At 41.8% G+C, this 22,303-nt stretch overlaps 1 protein-coding gene across 4 annotated transcripts in view; it reads left to right on the top strand.

Annotated features, from left to right (window-relative positions):
* Positions 1-22,303, top strand: part of Sox6 (SRY-box transcription factor 6) — a 592,637-nt gene that overhangs the window by 41,921 nt on the left and 528,413 nt on the right. Inside the window, exon 1 of one of the 4 annotated variants that reach the window (XM_085841381.1) lies at positions 4,433-4,496. The exons of 1 other annotated variant lie outside the window; for it this stretch is intronic. The gene's annotated coding sequence lies outside the window, so the exon portion shown is untranslated. Of the gene's footprint in view, positions 1-4,432; positions 4,497-4,808; positions 5,234-7,514; positions 7,759-22,303 lie in introns of those variants that run through there. 2 more of the 4 variants (XM_085841379.1, XM_085841380.1) reach the window with 2 other exon arrangements.

A 22,303-nucleotide genomic window follows, 5' to 3' on the forward strand; every position in this document is an offset into this window, starting at 1 on the left:
CCTAAGCTAGGAAAGGCATGTCTAGAAAACTTACTTTTTATTTATCTTTATTGTTCTTTGAAAACAGAAGTTCATGCATTTTCACCACTTTCCCTACCTTTGTGACAGTGCTCTGTTGCTCTTGTCACCATGGCTATGCTTTTCTCAACTGGATGACTCTCAGATTCAAATGAAATTTAATGTTATTCTCCATCCGTTTAAAGTACAGGCGCAGTGCCTTGTCCTTCTGCGAAATGCTATCTTAAAGGACGAAGAATATTATTCACAGTTTGCTTTTGTTGCTGAAACCCGAGTTCCAACCTCTTTGAGGCACTGACTGTCCCAAGGGCACTGTTATTTGGGAGTTGATATTATCTGCTTCTCCCAAACTTAAACAAAGTGCCGCGGGCTGCGAGAGCGCTTGGGTGTTTGTCATCCAGGGTTAAGGAGACCAATGGCGAAAACTTTTCTCCACGCTGTAATTAAAGTTTTTCAACTTCTTCCCTTTTACCTTTTACACTCGTTCACATACTCTTCGTTTTGTTAAAAGTTCTCCTTGGTGTTTTGGAGTGAGTGACATATTTGTCCTGTTTACACAGTAGCCATGAAGCCCTTCCTGCGAGAAGTTGGCCACCTTAAGATGAAGTCATGTAGGTCTGAATGATCTGCCCGTTAGTGTAAAAGAGCCTTTCAAAGGAAGAATTTGAGGTTTTGAGGTTTTAACGGCTGTTCTTTTCTTTTCTTTCTTTCTTTCTTTCTTTCTTTCTTTCTTTCTTTCTTTCTTTCTTTCTTTCTTTCTTTCTTCCTTTCTTTCTTCCTTCCTTCCTTCCTTCCTTCCTTCCTTCCTTCCTTCCTTTCTTTCTTTCTCTCTTTCTTTTGCGTGGGTGTTTTAAATATTAACTTCTGAAGCAGGATTAATTGCATTGCCCTTCCCAAGTTCAGGGGGAACCTCTCTCCAGGAACGCGCCTTGTCTCTGCCAGTTCGTGCCTCTTCTCTGGAGGTGCGAGGCCAAACTTAACAAAGCCGAGTTGCCTTTGGTTGGTCGAGGTGCAAAGGGACACAAACACAGCGGGCGCCCAGGCAGCAACCGCAGCAGGCAGGTAAGTCAGCCCCACCCGCTGGCCTCTTCTTCCCTTCTCAGTCCTGGCATTTCAAAGGCTGGGTTCAAGTCGAGCTGGCTCCAGACCCTAGAAGTGAGCTTGTGTGTTCCAGGATTGGGATGCGGTGTCGGGTGCCCTTCACAGACTTCTTGGAACCCGCAGGCGGTGCGGATCAGGTGGGAAGCCCACCAGACCAGCGGATGGATGCCTGGCTCTCTGCCTCACCCACTTGCGTAGTACAGCTGGTGCTCAAGGCTTTGGAGGAAACCCTTAGCAAGCACACACCCCTACTTCCCCCGGGCCACATGTCACCCAGTGCAGTCTGGATTGTGACGCCCAGACCCCAAACTTTAGTTTCCTTCCTTTGGGACGAAATATTGTCACCTGCTCTGGGTTGTTTGCCCCTCAGCCATCTACTTTGGTACTAGTTTATGACTTGAAATCTAAAGAGGTCTCTTGAGTTCCTTTTCAGAAGGTACTAGGGCCTTGGACCACAGAAATCTTGTTAACGTTTTCTTTTCCTTCTTGCCTCCCGCCAGCCCAGAGGCCTGTTTTCTGGTCGGCTGGGTCTGCTTCCCAGATCCCAGAATACTCTGTGATTTTAAAAGACCAATGTGCTGGTATTGGGAAAGCCAAACCTGCCTCAGCAATTAGGAGGAGCCCAGTGGCGCCCATGTTTGCTTATGCAATGGCTCATCTGTTTGAATGGCTCTTCCCTGCGAATTGGTCTTTGACACCTATCTTGGCACTTCTCGTTGCAGGCTTTTGGGGCAGTCATTTGGTTTGACCTGTAGGATTTGGACAGGGTTTCTGGCACCCGAGTTTGAATTCTAAGGAAGGCAGCTGAGGCAGCTGAAGAGTTCAAGGCTCAGGAATTCAGAGCTGGGCCAGGTGGAGCCTTGCTCAGACACAAATGGGGGAAGCTTTCTCAGATGGAAGTGCAGATTTGGACTTTCCTTCTGAATGTTAGGTCTAAGGAACTCTGCTAAATAGAAATCTGGCCTACTAGGTACCCCTCATGGGTCTCTTGTTCCGCTATCTGGAGGCAGTTGTGAGCAATGGAAATCTCAAAATTTCTTGTCAAGGACTCCTCTCCTTCCAACCAGCCTTCATCAAGCCATTTTAACACACAGCCTCTAAACTCTGAACCCTCCAGCTGTTTTCCAGAAAGCAGAAACAACCAGTCTCTGCCTTCTCCCAGGCTCATCCTCCATCCCACCTCTCTCTTGTCTGGAGTCCATATGGAAGCTAATTAACATGGAGTATACATTAGGAGCCTGTTCCTTCCATTGCCTGCTTAACAAAGATAAGGTTTTTTCTCTTTTATTCTTGCTTCTATCTATGGGAGGTCTTCCTCTTGTTGGTCATCATTCCAGATCCTTCTGTTTACTTCAGTGTCTCTCCTTAGAAGGCACCTCAAAGGAGCTCTCTTTTGTCAGTTTCTACAAAGTAGAAGCCTTTAAAGTCTCTGCAGCTTATGTTGATCAACTAGGATCTTGCTCCTAGCTTTGTTCCTGATGTAGGTCTCCACTGACCTCAGTTTTGTGCTTTTGGTTTTTTTTTTCTTTTTTCCTTTCTGGGCCTTGCTTGAGGGAGGTCGACCCCTTGTACACTGCCTCTTGCCAGCAACCTGATGAGGCCACAGATAGTTTTCTCACGGATCTCTTTCTCTTTTCTCAACTACCACTGCCGACACCATCAATGTTCCCTCCGGTTCTGGTCCTCCAGTTGTCTATCCCTTGAGAAAAGGTTTCAGGCCTCTCCTCATTTATGCATTCTGCATCCGCCACACCATTAGTCCACTCTACACATGGCTCAAAGGGGGATCTTGAGCCGGGCTAGGGCTTTTATTGTGGGAGAGACAGTGCTTTTTATTCAATAATTGTTTATATTTGAATATGCAATTTTATGTACTAGTCTGGTCGACTTGAAACGTTTCAATATCTCCAGGCTTGAGTTCAGCCCTCTGGGATTGTTCCTTTCTAGTGTCTAGTCTTTGCAAGGCTGAGTTAATGCACATGTGTCACCCACTCAGTTCCATAGAATAGACAGACGTTCAGCCATTTTATTTATTGTTGTACAGGTATGAAGCTGTCTGTGGTGTTTGCACGTATCTTTTAATAGAAATTTTATCCTGTGAACTCTGTCAGTCATATGGCCTTCAGGACAAGGCTACCCACAAAGTTAGGGATTTGTTATGCCAATTTCTTTTTCTTTCAGTTTCTCCTATATTGTTTAAGTTTTTCTTCCCCATTCACTGAGGTTCTGCACATTGATGGTTTTATGATCGGTTTCCTGCATCCTTTTTTCTCTATTCCGTTGACTACTCTTTCTCATCTGCACTACTCGCCCCCAAAGCCACTTTTCTCCTCCCTGGCCCACATCCTTCTCCTTCAGGTGTTTCCCTCACTCACTATGACCTTCTAGTTCAGTATCCATATTTTTTAACCTTCAGACTGTGCCACCTCCAGTCGCTTAACTTTTTGGAAGTTCAAAGGGCCATCCCTACTTTCCTCCCAATTGACGTCCTGGCTTCGCCTTTGCTCCTCTTTTTCTCAGAGCTTCCTACCTCTCTCCCGCTTCACTTTACCTTTTCTTGGTTCCTTCTCCAGCAATCCCAGTCCCTAGCAATGCTCCCTCAGTCCTTTCTTTTCAGCCTGCTTCTCCCTCACCTAGTTCTTGTTCCTTGGCCCCTCTTGCCCGGAGTCGCCCTCCTCTTCATGCCCCTGTAGCCGTTGCTTCACTCTCTGCGTCCCGGGCGCGTTCTCTAATTCCAGTCTCTGCTCTTGCCGATCTCTCTGCCCTCCTCTCTCAGAGGCTTGCTCTTGCCTCTGCCTCCTGCTCTCCCCTCCCTTCTTCCCCAGCCCTTCCCCCTCCCTCCCAGCCGCCCCGCCTGGCTTGCTGCCTCCTTCGCCTCTTGTCTCATCTTGCCTGTGTTGTCTGGGAGGGGAGCCCTGCCTCCTCTCCCTCGCTCAGATCAATGCCCTGGCCACTCACTTTCTGATGTTGCACGACGGGAAATGCTTTGAATACTTACGACATGGCCGCTCACACTGATTGCCAAGATTGACAGCACTAACCATCGCCTTCACTTGTTTCAAGGGGGGAAGCCCCCTGTCACCCGGCTCCGCGTGCACCTCCTGGCACCCCGGCAGCAAACTTGTGCGCTCAGCGCTCCCCCCAGGGCCCGGGACAGGACACCCCCCGCAGACTTGAGTTAACGGGCGGCGGGCCGGGGCCGCAGCGCTGGGGACCTGCTCCCTTGCTCCCCAGGCTCAGCTAATTGACTTAGCACCGACTCCCCTTTCTTTAATTTTTAAAATTTGTATCTTTCCCTTTTTCTTTAATGTCTTTTACTCCCGCGGCGCAGCGCACAAGGAACCCTCCCGAGAGGTACCATCCTGGAGCCCGCCCAGGTAACCGGGACGGAGCGAGCGAATTAAGAGAGCGAGGGAGGCTGAGTGAGAGAGCAGCAGTCGTAGCTACCTGTTGGGGCGCCGTAGGGGGCAGGGGACAGGAGCCCCGCGTTAGGCTGGGCACTGGCCTCAGCGCCTCCCACTCCTGCCCTTCCCGGCACCTCTGGGGTTAGTTTCTCTGTGCGGGGACGGCGGCTGGGGTGGGACAGCGGAGGGACGCGAGGCAGTCGAGCGCAGCCCTTGGCAGAGCCGCGGCTGGCCGGGAGGGGACTGGGAGGAGGGTGCTCGCCGGCGGGCAGGCAAGCGGGCGAGCCGAGGTAGAGAAAGGGGCCCGGCGCCGCTCGCTTGCTGTGGACACGCTGTTCCTCAGGATGCCTGCCTCTCTCGGAGAGTTGTGCCTTACTCCGGAGGCGGTGACAGATCTGCGTGGCGGGTTTCTGGTTTTCTTGCCCCCACCCCTTCCCCAAATCACTCCGAGAAAACACATGTTGTAGCCGCAGATAACTGTGCGTAGGACACCGAGGCAAAAGGGCAGGGAGAGACAGCCAAAGCCACCTTTGACAGCAGAAGTGTTATCGCCATCGCAAGTATTCGTCCGGAAATCTGTCTGCCCTCTTGGCCCACCTAATTCCTCCACCTTCGCCTCCCCAAGTAGATAATCTATAGAAGTGGGAATGAGATGAAAAAGAAGTCAGGTGGCTTAGAGAGTGAATTGTTAAGTCTCCGTAAAGTTCGAGGTAGGTATTTCATGGAAGTTCGCACAAGTGTGGGATGGAAGAAGTTGGTGTGCCTACTGTTGTGCTAGTGTTTCTCTCTCTCTCTCTCTCTCTCTCTCTCTCTCTCTCTCTCTCTCTCTCTCTCTCTGTTTCCCTCTCCCTCCCCCTCTCTCTTTTCTCTTCCTACCCTCTCTCTCCCTTTCCCTCGCTCTTTCTATTCTCCAGCTTAGGGTTCAGATGGAGCTCTTGGATGGCAATGCCCTTTGTACCCACAAGAGGGCAACATCTTGAGGGCTTTGTGAACACTGGATCTTTCATCGCGGCATGCTTGCTTGGGTTTTGAGAAAGTTTTAGCGAAACTTTCAAAGTGATATTTTATGTTATCCATAATATCAAAAAGTAAAGTCATAAAAAAGAAGAAACAAGAGAAAGGTGGAGGAGTAAAGGAGGGAGAGAAGGGGAGAGAGGGGAGAGAGGGGAAGGGAGGGAGGGAGGGAGGAGAGAGAGAGAGAGAGAGAGAGAGAGAGAGAGAGAGAGAGAGAGAGAGAGAGAGAGAGAGAGAGAGAGAGAGAGAGAGAGAGAACAGTTAGCTTGCCAGGGGAGTCTGAGCCACAGAAGATGGGGGAGGGCTGTTGTAATTGTGGGTTTGGCCGACTGACGACTGGAGTGCCCTCTTCGGCAATCTTAGTTGTAGCCGGAGGTCATGTAAATCGACCTTAAAAGAATGCATAAGCCATAAATTAAACCCTCACCCAACGGCTGATCCATAAGTAGACAAAATATAACCTGGACAAAACGGGCTTCCTTTAGAGCCGAGTTAACCCCTCTCCCCCAATAGAAATTCAATGCGAAGTTAGTTTTGTTAGAGAATGAATATTTTGTTTTCTTGAAAAGTGTCGGGTTGATTCGCCGTGTGACTGCACCGCCGCAGTTTTAAGAGGAGTCAGTGTTTAGCCAGGCTGTGGCTCAGGGGCCCGGAGGACCCGCAGTGCTTCTGAACCTCCCCCATTTCGGATTGGGATCGTTGGCTAGTTGTGAGGTTGACGCTGGCCTAGGGCGGGCGGGACTCCAGGATCTCCGTAGCTCTCCGCGCCGGGGGTGAAATTTACCCGGAGGACTAAAGAAAACCCGGGTGGCTAGAAGCCGCGCGCTCCCTCCTCGCCCTCCACCACCCGGGCTGCCCACGACTTTCCCGGGACGCTCGAGTTCCAGTTCCCCTTGCTCCCTCCACTATTGCACTTTACTTTTTATGGTCCTCTCAGCAGTACACAAACCGAACTCCAAGGCAGTTTGCAACCCAACGGTGGTCCTTTTTGCTCAGCACGCTTGCTGCGCAGGCTGGCCCGCTGACGGCGTGGGCGAGGGGCGGCCCCGTAAGGCTCGCGCGGGTTCGGCTTCCAGGTCCTCTGCGCTTCAGCCGGCACCCTCGGCTCAGAGCCTGACCCGCAACCTTCGTCCCTCTAGGCTCTCTGCCCGGCCCGCTACTGGCTGCCCGCTGCGGGCCGATGTTCGGAGCACCGGCTGAGCCCTGGGCGGGAGGCGGTGTTGGCGAGGCTCGCCTGCCCCGGGGGAGCTGCTTTCGGCTTTCTCCCTTAAAGGGCAGTAGGAAGAAGGACCCGGGCTTGTGCAAAGGCTGCTGGGCTGAACTGCTGCAAAGGAACGGCCGGGCTCTGCGGAGGACAGACTGGCTCCGGGTCCGCGCAGCTTTAAGATAAAAAGAATTGGTGTGTTCGGACAGATAAAAGGTGGTCGTTTCCGGCGTATTATGAGTTTTATTTAAGCTTGTCTGACTCTGACCAAGTTTGAAAATGTTTGTTTGTGTGAATGACCAGTTATCGACAGCCGCTCCTGTTTGTGGTCTAAAATAAGTCATTTACTGGGCTGGCAGGGCTGCTAGTTAGCAAGATGGGCTGTTCTAGGCTGCTTCTGTGTGTTGCCTCCTGTAAGGGCCGCACTTGAAGTTTCAGTCTCAAGATAGCCCGAAACTGTCCCAGCAGCACAATAGACTGGGCTCCGGACCTCCAGTTTCAATGTCTGAGAGGGAGTTCTGGTGACTTCTTGGTCCTGGACGCTGGGCTCCAGGGTGAACTCCAGTGGCTTGGCTTTTGGCCCTGGCGGAACCGCCCAGCCAGCAACCCAGTGGAGAGAATGCCCCTTCCCCCCGCCCACCAGGGTCTCCTCTCTTCTGTCCTTTGTAGTCACATGTCCGGGTTTTCCCCCTGGTCCGAGAACAGACACAGCCCCGCCCAGTCTATTTCTAGAAGGTGGGTTCGGTGAATAAAAAGGTCAAGTGGTTACGTTCCCTAGCTGGTCCACAGTGAGGGGGGGACAGGACAGACACCTGGCAAGGCCCGCCCCGCCTGTCCCCCCAACCCTGGCGGGCCTGCTTGCCTGCGACTGGCCTCCCTAGGCCACATTCTTGTGCTAGGTTCGAGAGGCGAGAGGCGGTAGGAGAGGGAACCCTGAACCGGCTCAGAGCAGGCGAAGCTGATCCCGAGATGGCATTTTGTTTTGAACAGTTGGTGGGGAGGACGCTTCCTCATAAGGTAAGGTGTCAACTGGACAGTTGGCTGCCCAAATGCCACATGTATAATTAGCCTGCGCACTCAGCACCTCATCCCCAAGGCCCATAGGCACGGGCTTGGCTGACTTGAGTAGCTCAGTTCAGCTCTGGATTACAGGATTCCCAAGGGAAGCCTAACCGGCCAGGAGAGCCTGGAGAGGCCCTGGCTAGGAAGACTGACCATGAAACCTGGCTTTTGATTTTTGCCTTTTCTCCTTCTCCAGTTTTTCGTAGTTTTCAGCTAAGGGGCAAGTGCTGGTTAGGAGAAGGTACCCAACATCAGTGGCAGGTTGCAGACTGGATGGGGAAAGGAAAAACAGACCACATCCTACCCACATGCTGCCCTGGGGAATCTGCTCGAACACTTCTGTGTGCACTCATCTATTGGGATCAGCCAGTCTTGGCACTGTATGACTTGGCTTGGGAAGAGACTTTAGATCTGCTCACTTGTCTTCCTGCTTCCCCCGCTCTCAGAGGTCTATCACAATAATTTAGTGCCAGTGCCTGATTGTAGTTTCTGCTCCCGCTTCAGGCCTAGTTGCTTGGGGCTGCTAGTGGACCCGGGAGCTGGGCAGATCTGTTGTTTCCCTTCTCATTCCTGTTCAGCTTGGGGTTCTTAGAGCAGAGCTTTGTCTCCCTGTCTGCTCAGATGGATGCTAGTTTCCTGTTGAGCTTCCCAGGACATCCTAGCCTGAGGCCAGCTTTAAGGCTTCTGGCCCTGTGCAGACCAGACTTGTGCAGCTTCAAACATGACCTTTCCTCTGTCATCCCTCTGCCACCCTGGGCACTCGCTGTGGAATTCAGCACTCAGAATTAGGCACCGACATCAATTTGCCTTCTTCCCTTGCTTCTAGGTCTCTCAGATATAGTACTGGAAAGATTCTCTGTAATTTCAAAACAAATGAGCAAACACTTCCCCGAAACCTTCCACAGGTTTAGTGGGACAGTTAGCTTTCTCAGCAGCAGGAGTTCTGTGAGGAGAAGTTGGGGCATGGCTTATTAAGTTTCACTTGCTTCAATGGAGAGCCAATGCAGTATTTTTTTTATAGCATGACCAAGGTTATAGCTGAAGTTTCTGTTATCTCAGCCTGGGAATTTTTATCGATGCATTTTCCAGAGGGTCTTTGTTGTATACACATATATGAGCATGTGGAGAGGCAAAATGACATGTAGATTTCTTCTAAATATTTGAGAGACCTTATAAGAAATGTTATATTGCTCCTGTTCTTAAGAAAAGGAAACACTCCACGAAATGGTTCACATTTTGAAAGCCAGTGTGCACTAGAAGTCATTGGATCTAGTTTATGGCCAAAGACATCAAGTGATCAGGACCTGTATACCAGAAAGAGACCAGGTATTTTCTCAGGCAAGCTGACACCCTTAGTCACTTCATGAGTACTGACACCTCTTTCTCCTCTGCCCTTCCACATTTCTTACTATGGCAGGAAGAGAAGTTTTTTTTTTTTTTTTTTGTTATTGTTTATTTTTTATCTGGTTCGTTGTTGCTTTTATGGTGAAGAAAAGGAATGCTCTTTTGGAGTATATGTTTTTTAATTAAAGTGCAAATATTTGAGCTGTTTTAGAATTATGAGGTCTGATACATTCTGTACTATATTGCATAACTACAATACTCAACAATATATTGTAAAAACAAATGTTAAGAGACTACTTATCAAGCAGTTATCATGTGCCTGTGTCTTAAGCTGACTCTAATGCATTCAGCATCAGTCTTAAATGGAGTGATATGCTGTGAGGATGTTGTCTATGAAGCATCTTTTCAATAGCAGCAGAAAACAACAGATATTTTTCTTTATAAGGGAAAAGCAAAGATTTACAACGTGCCAATATAACCAGTAAATCTTCCTTTTATAAAGCTTCAAAATATATAACTTTAAACATAGTGATAAATTTTGGTGGCATTATTGAGGTTTTATATAAATTTTTTATTTGTCTTGTTTTAGGAAATATTGGGCTTTAAGTCAATGATCAAATTCCTGTACCTATTTATCTTAACCATTATAAATCTGAAATATTTTATATAATTCTCTTTCAATTAATACAGTAGGTCCTGGAAGGATTGGTATTTCTTGAGAATAAGGTAATACATTGGCTTTAAGACTTTTAGTATTTTCTATCTTTTCATATTGGTTATTTTAATCCACTAGTGATATTACTCACATATCTATATTTATATCATATAAATATATATGTATGCATATATATATATACATATATATATATATACTACTTAAAAACAGCATTTTATGAAGTTGTACTTTGGGTTTAATAGAACTATTTGCTTAAACATAGTTTGAGGATGCATATATGTATGTCAATTGCTGTTTTTGAAGTAAAGTAGAACATTCCCTAGAAATGTGTCTAAGAGCACCATATCAGTACATATCAGGCACAGACAGGTACTAGAAATGATAAAACACAGATAACACCCTGGAAGATGATTTGCAGATGTCCAGTGATATCTGACATCATGAGGTTAGATGTGTCATGTTACTGTACACACACACACACACATCTTTAAAAATTAACCTAGGCCATTTCACATTGATCAAGTTATGAGGATGTATGAGGTTTAATGATGGCAGGTATTATTATAGAAACCTGCTAAAATGAACAAAATAAGTACTCAGTGCTTTTTTAGAAGAAATGGACCAGATCTGGGTTTGGAATGCAATTTGCTTAGGGATTCTTTCTGTTTTTTTTTTTCTTTTCTTTTTTTTCAACAGGGAGAATTAGGGTGCAGGATAACGGCAGCAGCATTTTCATGTCCTCAGCGGATTTCACATTCCTTGTGATTACGTCCCAAATGTGAAGATAGTCTAGTTAAAAAAGCCAGTGTTTTAGAATATATGAAAACAGTTTTTACTAGACACAGCACGTTTTAAATGGACAGTATGGCCTTGTCAGTTAAGCTTTCAATTGTTATCTGAACATTAATTGTTTTGGTGAGAGGTATCAGAGATTCTCACCATCCTCTCATTACATATTCATTATTCATTCTTAGGAATGATGTTTTCATTTTCCTTGGTCTGTAGGAGAAGGTAAAGTTTTTCAGCTAATTATTTTGTTTAGACATTTAGTCAAACTGGAAATAGTTCAAAATTTGCATTTTGGTTTTAATGGAGATTTTCAAGTATATAGTATCTGATTGTCATAGTTTGGACAATAATATCACCTGAAGAGCATGGATAGAGGCTGAGAAATGGAATATAATTTAATTCTCCTCCGGGCTCTCACCTCTAAAGTGGGGTGCTGATGTTTTTCTTCAAATCTGTGGTAGTCTTAAAAAAGGGAACAGGAAACCCTAAAATCTCAGAGAGGCAGTATTGATTCAATTCTTAACTGCAAATCCTTCATATCATTGCTCAAAATATCCAACTTTGCACCAATATTAGCCATTCTTTTTATAGTGACACCACGCTTAGTAAGAACTTCTAAGCACTGAGGTCAGGTGTTGAGATTGGATTCTAGTTTATTTTTTATGAATCAGATAAAGATTTCTGTGCATGAGACCATATGTGAAGATGAGAGAACAAGAACATTTCCATATCAAAGGCAATATATCTGAGGCTGCATGGTAATTAAGATGCAGTGGTTTGGGCTCTGCACTGGCACTTAGAGCATCGCCGGGCCCTGTGCATCATGCAGGCTGGTGCCTCTGCATACTTCTTGAAATACACTTATGATTTTGTACAAACATTTATGCCAGTCCACACTTTTCTGTGGATAATTTGTATTTCATCCAAACCATTCAAAGTCGAAGTTATTTTTTGAGCTACCCCCTCATTATGGCTTTTGTGCATCAACTATTTTTATTCTAGTTGTTTGTATTTCCTTTTACCAGAATGATGGCTTGTTTATATTCAGATTCTCTTCTTGCTCCTCTAAGACCCCTAATATATCACCCATTTTACCATTCACTCAAAAAACTTTCATCTTTAGGAAGGATGTGAGTTATTTTCTGAGGTTAATTGTAGATGGTGCAATCCACTATAAACTAATAAAGCACATTAAAAGTTAACTGCCTAGTTATTTGTGCTTTACAATGCTAATATATTTAGGACTCCTCAGTAGCTTGCATAGTATATAATGTTGGGAAAATTTCTTTTCAAAATATTTAGAGAAGAATTTAGAAATCTTCTGTATAGCGTGAAAATATGTGGTGACATTCTTTTTCATACTCCAAGTGAGAAGCAATACTTTGAAACTGTAGAAATCTTGCATTTTATCTAGAGTTATTTGTTTTTTGATTTTTGTTTTTTGCATTTAAAGGGAGATGTTTGATTTTATTTGCAATAAATTGAATCAGTGTCTTAACCTGTTGGGGTACAGAGCAGTGATACAGTGAAACTTGCTGTAAAATAGAACAGTGAAATAGGATCTAACAATTGGTACTCCAATGCTTTGTCTATTTAGTACATTTTGCATCTTTGGGAATCAGCTTGAATGTGGTCTGTAATTTTCTGGACTTTCTATTTCTGTGTCTTCTCTCTATGAACAGCCTGCTGTGGTGCTCATAACAAGGACTCCACTTGGTATATTTCATTAGGAAGCTTTCAGGGTCAGTGAAACCTTTTTAATGCTTTCTCGGGAATGAAGATTACTAAGTATTGAGGCCTTATATGATATTATGAATCCTGTAAGAATTTTCCATGTTTTAGTTATTTTGGATTAAATTGCTCAAGTATATTGATTTGCTGCTTCTCAGTGATGTTCCATGTAAATCGGCAGAATGAGAATAAGATCAGTGCATTGTATGATATGCATATTATGTATGGTATACAGACTTCTCATGCTATCTCAGATGTCACCACAAGATAACCCCTTACATGATCTTCCTGTCACCTTTGTTGGCTCGTTGTTTCTAGTCATAGTAAAGAGAGATGTTGAATTGTCTGTCTTTAATATATTCTTCCAAATGCAGAAAGGGACTACAGTGCTGTTTTTGATTTCACCTTCTAAACACAGTCGCTGCTTCTTTGAAGAGAGTAGTTCTTTAAAATTGAACAAAGAAAATTGAAAACACTTCATTTTCCAAGTCTAAAAAATGCTTAGTGAGTGTAAGAAAATACAACACTTTTTAAAAAAAAATCAAAGAGCATAGGTTTAAGAAGGGAGTTATTGTGACACATGGGTGTGAAGGCTTCATTCTCTACTGTGCAGACATGTCACTGGCAAGTGTGGTTGGGTACTTATTTCTCAGCACCCAGAGGACATCTGCTCAGGGCATTGCTATTTGTTAGAGAAAACTTAGGCTTCCAGTTCCAGCTTTACTACCTGTTTACTAAGGAATGTAGCATTTGGCTAGTTGCAAACTTGCTTCTTTTCTCCTCTTCTGTAAAATAGAAGCATCCATGTATAGTCTTTTCTTTCCTAAACAGAACTCACCTGAATTATAGAGGACTTGGGAGAGTCCCAAGTGAGTAAATGTAGTGTCTGGATTCATGACCTCTAAATTTTGATGAAACTCCAATCTTAAAATCTCGAAGTGATTGTGAAAAGTCATTTCATCTGTCATCTTCCATTCAAAATTGATGATCCTTATTTCATTTGGATCAATTAAATCTTTCCCCTTTGTATGCCTGCAACAAGAGATTTTATATCTGAATGTGGTTATATACATAAATGTTTCACATTTGTGAAACAAAATGTTTCACAACACCAGAGAGTTCTTTTGTCCAATAGATACATTTTAGTCTTTATCTTCTATTTGAAGGAAAAATGGAAACAAATATTTTTCTTCATTTGAATGATAGACCTGCAAAGAGCAGAATCATACCTTTAGTTTTCTTGAATCTTCCCTTTTACATCTTACCCCAAACTTAATTGTATGTCCTTGGAAAAGTTACACAGTCTCTTCAAGTATCAATTTACTAATTTAAAGGATGGTATAGTGATAGAATTTATTGCATAGAATTTCTGAGAAGATCAGTGTCAAGATGCTGTAGACAACTATGTCAGGACAGATGGACAGTGGTTATGTGATCAGTACTAGACCCTTGACATGAGAAGTGTCTTTTATTCTTTAATATTTAAAGATTTTACCAGTTTTAAAACTGCATTCATATTCATTGTCCTTTTCAATAAAGAACATGCAGGACAGATAGACTTACCAGTCATCCTGCCTCTGTGCCTCCTGAATATGAATGCATGTCTCTTGGGACTTTGCTCCAGGATATTGTTTATTCCAAGCAAAGGTTGGAATAAAGATGCTGCAGGTAGGACTGGTTGTTTGGTCTTGTCTTTCTATCTTCTCACTAGAATGTCAGTGTTCATTTGCTCTATCTTTGTGTTCACTTCCAGAGCTACCATCGCTGTGTTTTCCATGACTAATGGAAATGACCAGTGCCCTGCTGACTTAGGAGCACTGCACATTTGTTTTGTATGCCCTTGATGAATGAAAAGTAGAAAATGGCTTGGCAAGTACATACTATAGTTGACAAGTTTCAAAATAAGGGGCTCACGGAGAGGAATATATAAAACTGTCCTCAATGGTGGAAAGGTTGGGAATTACTTGATTACACAATTTCAAAGCTGAAAATGCATAATCCTTGAGGAGATATGAATATGGGTAATTCTGAGCAGTATAGTCATTACTACAGTGGAGATATATATATATATATATATATATATATATATATATATATATATATACACACACACACACACACACATACATGTGAGTAGAAGTTCTTATGCTGAGGAAAGCTTCTAGTACAAGGTGGCCTTTGGTCTGTGATAGAAAGGATGGTTGGAGCCAGGCAGTGGTGGTGCACACTTTTTATCCCAGTACTTGGGGGCAGAGACAGGCAGATTTCTGAGTTCGAGGCCAGCCTGGTCTACAGAGTGAGTTCCAGGACAGCCAAGGCTACACAAAGAAACCCTGTCTCGAAAAACCAAAAAAAAAAAAAAAAAAAAAAAAAAAAAAAAAAAGAAAAGAAAGAAAGAAAAAAAGAAAAGAAAAGGAAGTCAGGTAGTACCTCAAGGAAAACCGGGGCAACATTTGATTCTTTATTATCTGGTGAGTCTGGTAATAAAATGTCTCATTGTGTTTTGTGACTTCTAAAAAGGCTGTATCTGCCATAAATGTGGTATGGTCCTAGACCAGTAGCTTAATCACTGCACCTCTTTTTCTGAGCTCGATTTTGTGGTCAGAAACATCATGGGTATATTTAAAGGTACAAAGAAATCTTTCAGATTTGTTTCCCTTCAAAGTTTTTAAATAAGGTATAAAAATTAAGAGAAGTGGTTTATTAATAAATGCACTTGAGCCCTGGGATATAACCCAGAGGTAAAGTGCTTGTATGGTATGTATAAGGTCTTCAGTACAATTTCCAACAACACACACACACACACACACACACACACAAAACACTGTCAGATAAGCTACTGATTCAAGATTATGAATTAGTATAATCTTGTATGTTATACTGTTATGTGCTCCTTTCATTAATTTGACAAGCATAGTAGCAGAGAAAATGCTATCTGAAAAGTTTCTGATCTGAGTATTAATTTGAATTTCTCCTATTTGTTTCTGGTGTTATATATTAATAGTTTTAATTTTAATAGGCATCAAGTTAGCATAGTTCATAATTTTGTTGTGTTTATGGATGTATGCCTGAACTTGTATTCAGGTGTGTGTGTGTGTGTCTTAGTGTGTGTTGGCCAGAAGTTAACCTTAGTGTCTTTCTCAGTGCTATCAACCTTATGTTTTGAGAGAGTGTCTCTCACTAGCCTGGAGCTTGCTCAGTTGGCTGGGATGGCTGGCCAGAGAGCTCCAGTGATCTGCCTGCCTCTGTCTTCCTAGTTGGGTTTAGTGATTGCAAGTACATACCACCATGCCAAACTTTTTATGTATGTGGGTTCTAGAAATTGAACTCAGATTTTCATGCTTGCTGTATGGCAATAACTTTATCAACTGAGCTATCTCCCAAGACTCTTCATAACTTTAAATTGAAGGGGAGCATGAAAGTAAATTCTTCCTCAGAGTATAGAAATAGGAATTCCTATAAGATGATAATGGACAATAGGAGGAACAACAATATGAACTAACCAGTACCCCCCAGAACTGTGTCTCTAGCTGCATATGTAGCAGAAGATAGCCTAGTTGGCCATCATTGGGAAGAGAGGCCCCGTGGACTTGCAAACTTTATATGCCCCAGTACAGGGGAACGCCAGGGCCAAGAAGTGGGAGTGTGTGGGTAGGGGAGCAGGGTGGGGGGAGGGTATAGGGGACTTTTGGGATAGCATTGGAAATGTAAATGAAGAAAATATCTAATAAAAGTTTAAAAAATTATGAAATTAAAAAAAAAGATGATAATGGACAGAGAGCATGGCAGGAGCAGGGACAGTAACAACCCCTTCCCATCCCCGAGAATGTTCAAACAGGGCTGCTGCATTTATTCTTGTTAGTTTTATATTCTGGAAACTCATGTTTTCTAGATTCTCAAAGGCCTTTCCTCAGAGCTGAGGGCTTCTGGGTTTGATCTGGAGTTTCTTTAGTGTTTAACAACTCATTTCTCCAAATTAAACAAGCTCACTGAGATCTTGCCACTCAGGTGGCTGTGACATAATGACTATCTGAGAAAGGACTGGGGGTCACACAGATTGCTGAAGTAGTGGGCCCAGATTTCAGTGGTCATTGCCTGCTTTGTCTTTGATACCCCCTTTGACTTCTGGACACTTGTATTGTTTTTAACAACATCATGAAAAAGTGATACCATCTCTACATTATAAAGAATGTTCTGGAGGTGAGTCAAGGGTGGGACTTGTAGAAAACAGTTTTAAGGCATCCTGAGGCACATAAAACTAGCTTTAAAGTGCTCCCTTTAAAGGAGCAACAGCTCAAACAAAAAGAAAATAAATTAAAATAAGATGGAGGATGAATCACGTCTAAGTTATTTAGAGCAGTGTATTAGCTAACTGAATCCCAGGAATGAATATATACATACCACTCTTGAGTCAGAAAGCCCAAATAAATGCTGGAGGAAAATTTGACTATTTAGAAATTTCTTAGATATATTCCTTCCTCTTATAAGCATCTCATTTATTTATTTATTTATTCATTCATTCATTCGTTCATTCATTCTTTTGAGACAGGACCTCTCTACATAGTCCTGGTTGTCCTGGAACTTACAGAGATGGACCTCTCTGCTCCCGAGCGCTGGGATTAGAGGTGTGTACTACCATACCTGGCTCTAGTTCTTTCTCACTATTAAATTTTTTGTTGAAATTAGATGTATTGACATTTAGAAATAATTTAAATAATTTTATCCCTAAACTTGTAGAACATTATAGTAAACGTCTAATATTTTTAATGATACCAGAGCCTTGTATGTATTTAGCAAGGACTCAACTACAATATTTTAAGGTATTACTAACAGAGATTATCCACCTTTCTGAGCTTAGAACCTTTTAAGTTTTATAGACAATAGTTCAAGGGAGTGCTTTGAGCTGTACATTTGCATTGGTTTATGCAGTTTATGGGATGTTCATTATACTGAATAGTTTCATATTTTAAATTGTGTGGTACCTTGTAGTAGGCTTATTTTCTTCAGTGTGTGTGTGTGTGTGTGTGTGTGTGTGCGTGCTCACGCACGAGCATGTATATAATCAGCTTAAATAGGGTAAGATAAGTGAACTTGGGCACTCAAATTCTTCTGTGTGGTTTGACAAGGGTGAAACAAAAATGGTTGTTCTAACTATGACACATTTTTCTAAAGCACTGTCCATAATTAACTATGTGCAAGCTGTGAAATTTGTGTATAATGTCTTTGTCATAGCTGTATGGAAAGATCATCAATATTATCAGAAAGTGAAGAAAAGTTTATGCTTTCTTACAATGTGTTAATGGTTTCTTTATATTTTTAGTACCATTTTTACTTGTTTATATTATTATTCTTTTTGCTTTTGAATGTGTGTATAAGCTAGACCCTGTAATTGAAATACCAATATATTAGGACATTTGTGTCAACGTATTTTACAGTTTAAGAAGCTAAAATAGTATATATGTTAGTTTTGCTTACTTATCAAGTTTATATTAAGGTAATTTAAAAAAGAAGTAAAATTTTATTAAATGTAGTAAGAAGGGCATTGAATTAAATGGTCATCAGAAAATTTCCCAAATGTGTCCTCTATTCAGTTAAATCTATAGCTGATGCATCTTTAAAATATCCTTTATTACTAATAAGATGTAATTTCAGCAGAAGAGTATGGTAGTACCATAGCTATTGGTACCCATACTTCCTGATTGTGGTGAGCAGAGGAAAGACTTCCAGCAATTTTAGGTGAAAGACACAGAATTTAGTATGTTCAAAGAGATATGGAAACAGAGGCCCAAAGTAGCGGAGGAATCTAAGCACAGGTAGTGAATCTGACAGGGATAAGGTTCAGGAGAACTGGGAGAATCATACATTAAGCATGTTCCTACTACATTGTACATAGTTATTTAAAACTTTAGACATGTCCTGTTGAGGTATTGTATGCTATATCTCCAAACAGATATTTAAAGGAAAGCTATAGATGGAACAAAAAATTTAAGATTAATTATGGTTTCCCATACTCTAACCCAGGACATGTTTATTTGTAAAAGTCTTGGCTGCACACCATGATGAAGTGATTCAACAGCTGGTTCTAGGCTTCTTTTACTCTGCTTCGTGCTTTTAATGCTGTCACACTTAAACAGTGATCCTGGAGAAGGAAAGCACATGCATGCAGGAGAAAAATTACAACACCAATTACACTTTCTAAATTGTGATATTAATTTTTTTAATACTAAACACAAAGAATGCAAAAACATTTTTTTTTAAATTTGACCCCCAAATCACCATCTTCCAATTGATTATTTTTAGCAGTGGGAGTGAAGTTATAGTATTTTAATAATTTAATAAAAAGACCCCCAAATCCATCAAGACTTTGAATATCACTAAACAGGTTAGAATATTCTGTTGCCAATTTTAAAATTGAAAACAGATGAGATTTTTTTTTTTTTTTGAGATAGGGTTTCTCTGTTTAGCCCTGGCTGTCCTGGATCTCACTTTGTAGACCAGGCTGGCCTTGAACTCAGAAATCCACCTGCCTCTGCCTCCCAAGTGCTGGAATTAAAGGCATGCACCACCACCGCCCGGCTCAGATGAGAATTTTTAAAGGTAATAGTCATGAATTTTGGTGACCAAACCACCCAATGTGATGTGATGTTTACAATTTTTTTCAAATCAATGTGTAAATGGCAATTATTTTTACTTGTTTGATAAAATATGACCTTTACCTTAAAGAGACATTTTTTATAGGTATGTTTCTAGTTACTTATCTGTGTATCTGTCTGTATATCTGTGTACCTTATCAATTTGTCTATCATTTAGTCTAGCTATTTAATTACCTGTCAGAATCTCTATCTATCAATAATCTATCCCCCTCCTCTTGGCTTATGTACCAAGTGTTATTTCAGGGAAGCTCAATGCATTTAGTATGTTAGGTCGTTTGCTTTTGTTTCTTTTCCTTAATTCTGGAAACTTCTTCCTGAGATAAGCAGGGAACCTGTGGATGGTGCAAGCCATTTTCCCTAGCGCTTCCCATTACTTTTATAGCCTTAGAAAGTCTTCCCTGTTAAGTGCATGCTTGTTTTTTTAATTACTAAGACTCCACGTAAGCAAATTTGTTCTGCTGCTGCTAATAAAGTAGTTGTGTGCAGTGGATGTGTTATTTGCTAGAGATATTCTAGTGCAAACTGAATATTGCAAAACAGGGTTTCTATAAAAGCTTTTGGTACTGTGTCATTATGGTCAGCTGCAGCTGTAAGGTGTGAACCTGAAAGAAAGCCCTACATTCAGGCTACTGCATTGTATCCTTTAGCCTAAGAATAAGAATTCCAGGCTGATTTACTGTGTCTTTCTTGTGGTCTTTGTTTTTATTGTATAAGTTTTGTGTTGCAGAGGTCTGACATTACCCAAATAACTCTACATTAGGAGTATTTCCAAAAACTGTAGTCTCCTTTTGAGTCATTGAGTCTCATTAATAAAAGAATTTCAAAACAGAAAAAAAATGAAAATCTTCACTGTTTGACAGGCTTGTCTTGAGGGGCAGATGTCACATAAGACACCTCAGCATCTGGAGGCAGTAGTTAGCAAGGCCTGGGGTGCTGTCTGCAGTCTCATCTTTTGTCCTTCTACCTCAGCCAGGACAACCAATTCACCAACAGTCACACACTTCCTCAGTTACCCCTGGAAATTACTTTTATTAAAAACCAACCAACCAAACAAAAACAAACCAAACAAACTCATGGCCAAGATTGTATCTTCTGCTGTGTTTCAGTGTTATATTTCAGAAATATCACTTTAGGCATGCTAAGAAACAAGAAACACGTAGATATATTAATCTGAAAAACAAGGCGTGATATGTCTTTGTGCACATTTTCAGCCGTGGTTTCTATGAGTCTTTCAATCTTGTTGGTGACAGAACAGATGCACAACCCCAGAGGTTGTCATGCACATTGCATTCTGGGTAAATGGCTCCTCCAAAGTGGTGTATTAAATAGCTAAGATTTTCATTCCAGGAAGGGATTGTATATTGTTGCCCTATTGTTTATCTTGGTTTTTTTTTGTAGCTTTCTTGATGGGAGCAACAAGAACAAACATGCAGCCTGTTATTTTATGAAGAAACTCAGGAAATGCTTCTAAGTCTTTAATGTGTTGGTAAAATTTGTAAAATATTGGATTGAATTTTCATATTTTTAAAGACATTGTTGGAAAGAATTACAATTTAAATTTATATCTATGCACTTAGTTTTAAAATATCTTACAGATTGTAAAGTCTTTATTTTTTAACCTTTATTATTTAGCATCTCAAAGTACACTAAGGAAGGGTACACTGTCAATGTCATGGGATAGAAATTTGAATCTACAACTGTCTTCTTGTGAATTAGGAAGAGTATTTGCTATTTTTGGCCAGATCTGCTTGGATCATCATCCATCCAAAAATGTACTATTAAAGAGCCCCAGCTTACAGTGACACATCTGCCAGGCTGGTCACAGGTTTATCATTAAGGCTTGCAGTATTAACATTATTTGCTAACTTATATCTTTGGAAAGAATTTTTAAACTAATTGGGTACTTATTCAATATTAATTTAATTAAAAAACACTAGATATTAATATCTAAAATTAATCTCTATTTTTATTCAGAATGTCTTATATTAGATATGAGGCATTAATAATTGATACAGAGAACAGTATGTCATTCAGTATTTAAATTTAAATAAGGAATCATTTTCTTACTTTTAAATAAATATATAAGCCTGTTTTTGTTTTTATATCATATTTTCCTAGAATGGTACATCCAGTTAGGAGGCCACTGGGATGAAAAAGTAGTTGAGAATGATAGGGGAGAATATAGAGAGCAAGGGGAAGTTATGCGATCCAGAGCTTCCTTTCTGGGACACCATCTCTGCAGAGAAACTCAGACAGCAACAGGAAGGTCGGTTGCTGCTTCATGTGTTGGAATTCAAGAAGAAAGAATGACACTTTATGGGACCCCATAAGAGAAAGGAGGCAATCAGACACCTTTTATTTCTTATGGCAAAGTCAGCCTCTGCTTTTTTTCTTTTCTTTTCTTTTTCCTTTAATGTAACCGGACAAGAAAGGCGTAGGAATTTTAGAGTTAAGTCCATTTCCCATGCTTTAGGAGGGGAATGAGTGAGGGTTACTAGTGTGAATGTCTGCAGCTCTTTGTTGCTTCCATACTCAGCCTCCTTTGATTTAGTCAAAGTTGAAGTTAGAAAAGATGAGAAAAGTGGCAACCACCGTCAAACCAGCATTTCCTACTTGTCTCCCACCCTCCAACTCATGGGATATTTCCTATGTGGATTGATTTAATAACAAAAACAGTTTGGGAATTTCAGCTCAGCAAACAAACTTTGGGTGATGTTGGCTCTATCATTTCTCTCTAGGCATAAATTCTTTCATTGTCAGACTAATGATTTCTAAGATGGTTTTGGCTTTGATGTCCTGTTTATTACTTTCTGGGACTGTACCATTTCTTCATATAAAACTTCTGTTGGGTTTTTCTGTTCTGCATACCAGTCTTAAGCCACCATGACCACAGTGCTTTCAGAAGCAACAAATGCTATGAATCTAATATATGATTCTCATGCTAGTGGGCTTATGAGCATATATGTACAACTCTTTACTTCTTCAGTTTCTGACAGAATGCATTTCTATGATGTGATCCTGGGTGATGTGCTCTTGCTTTCTAGCTCAGTGGTTAGGGAATACCTCAGGAAGGGAAACTTGTGTCTGTGGAGGAGCTTGGACCGCATGAATAGGAAGGGTGTTGGATACAGCCATCAGTTCACTGCATGTGCTTGGCTAGGCAGGCAGCTGTGGCCACTGCCAGGCTTTTTGAGTATGGTTTCTGTCACCAAGAGAGTAGGCTGTCTTTGAAGTGTGCTAGTTAATTTCTTCTAGAATCTTAAGGACAACTGGCTCTCAAGAGGAGGAGGATAGGAGATCTCTAGGA

This window comes from Mus caroli, unplaced genomic scaffold, assembly GCF_978045245.1.
Source record: "Mus caroli unplaced genomic scaffold, Mus_caroli_1 scaffold_8, whole genome shotgun sequence".
Classification (NCBI taxonomy): domain Eukaryota; kingdom Metazoa; phylum Chordata; class Mammalia; order Rodentia; family Muridae; genus Mus; species Mus caroli.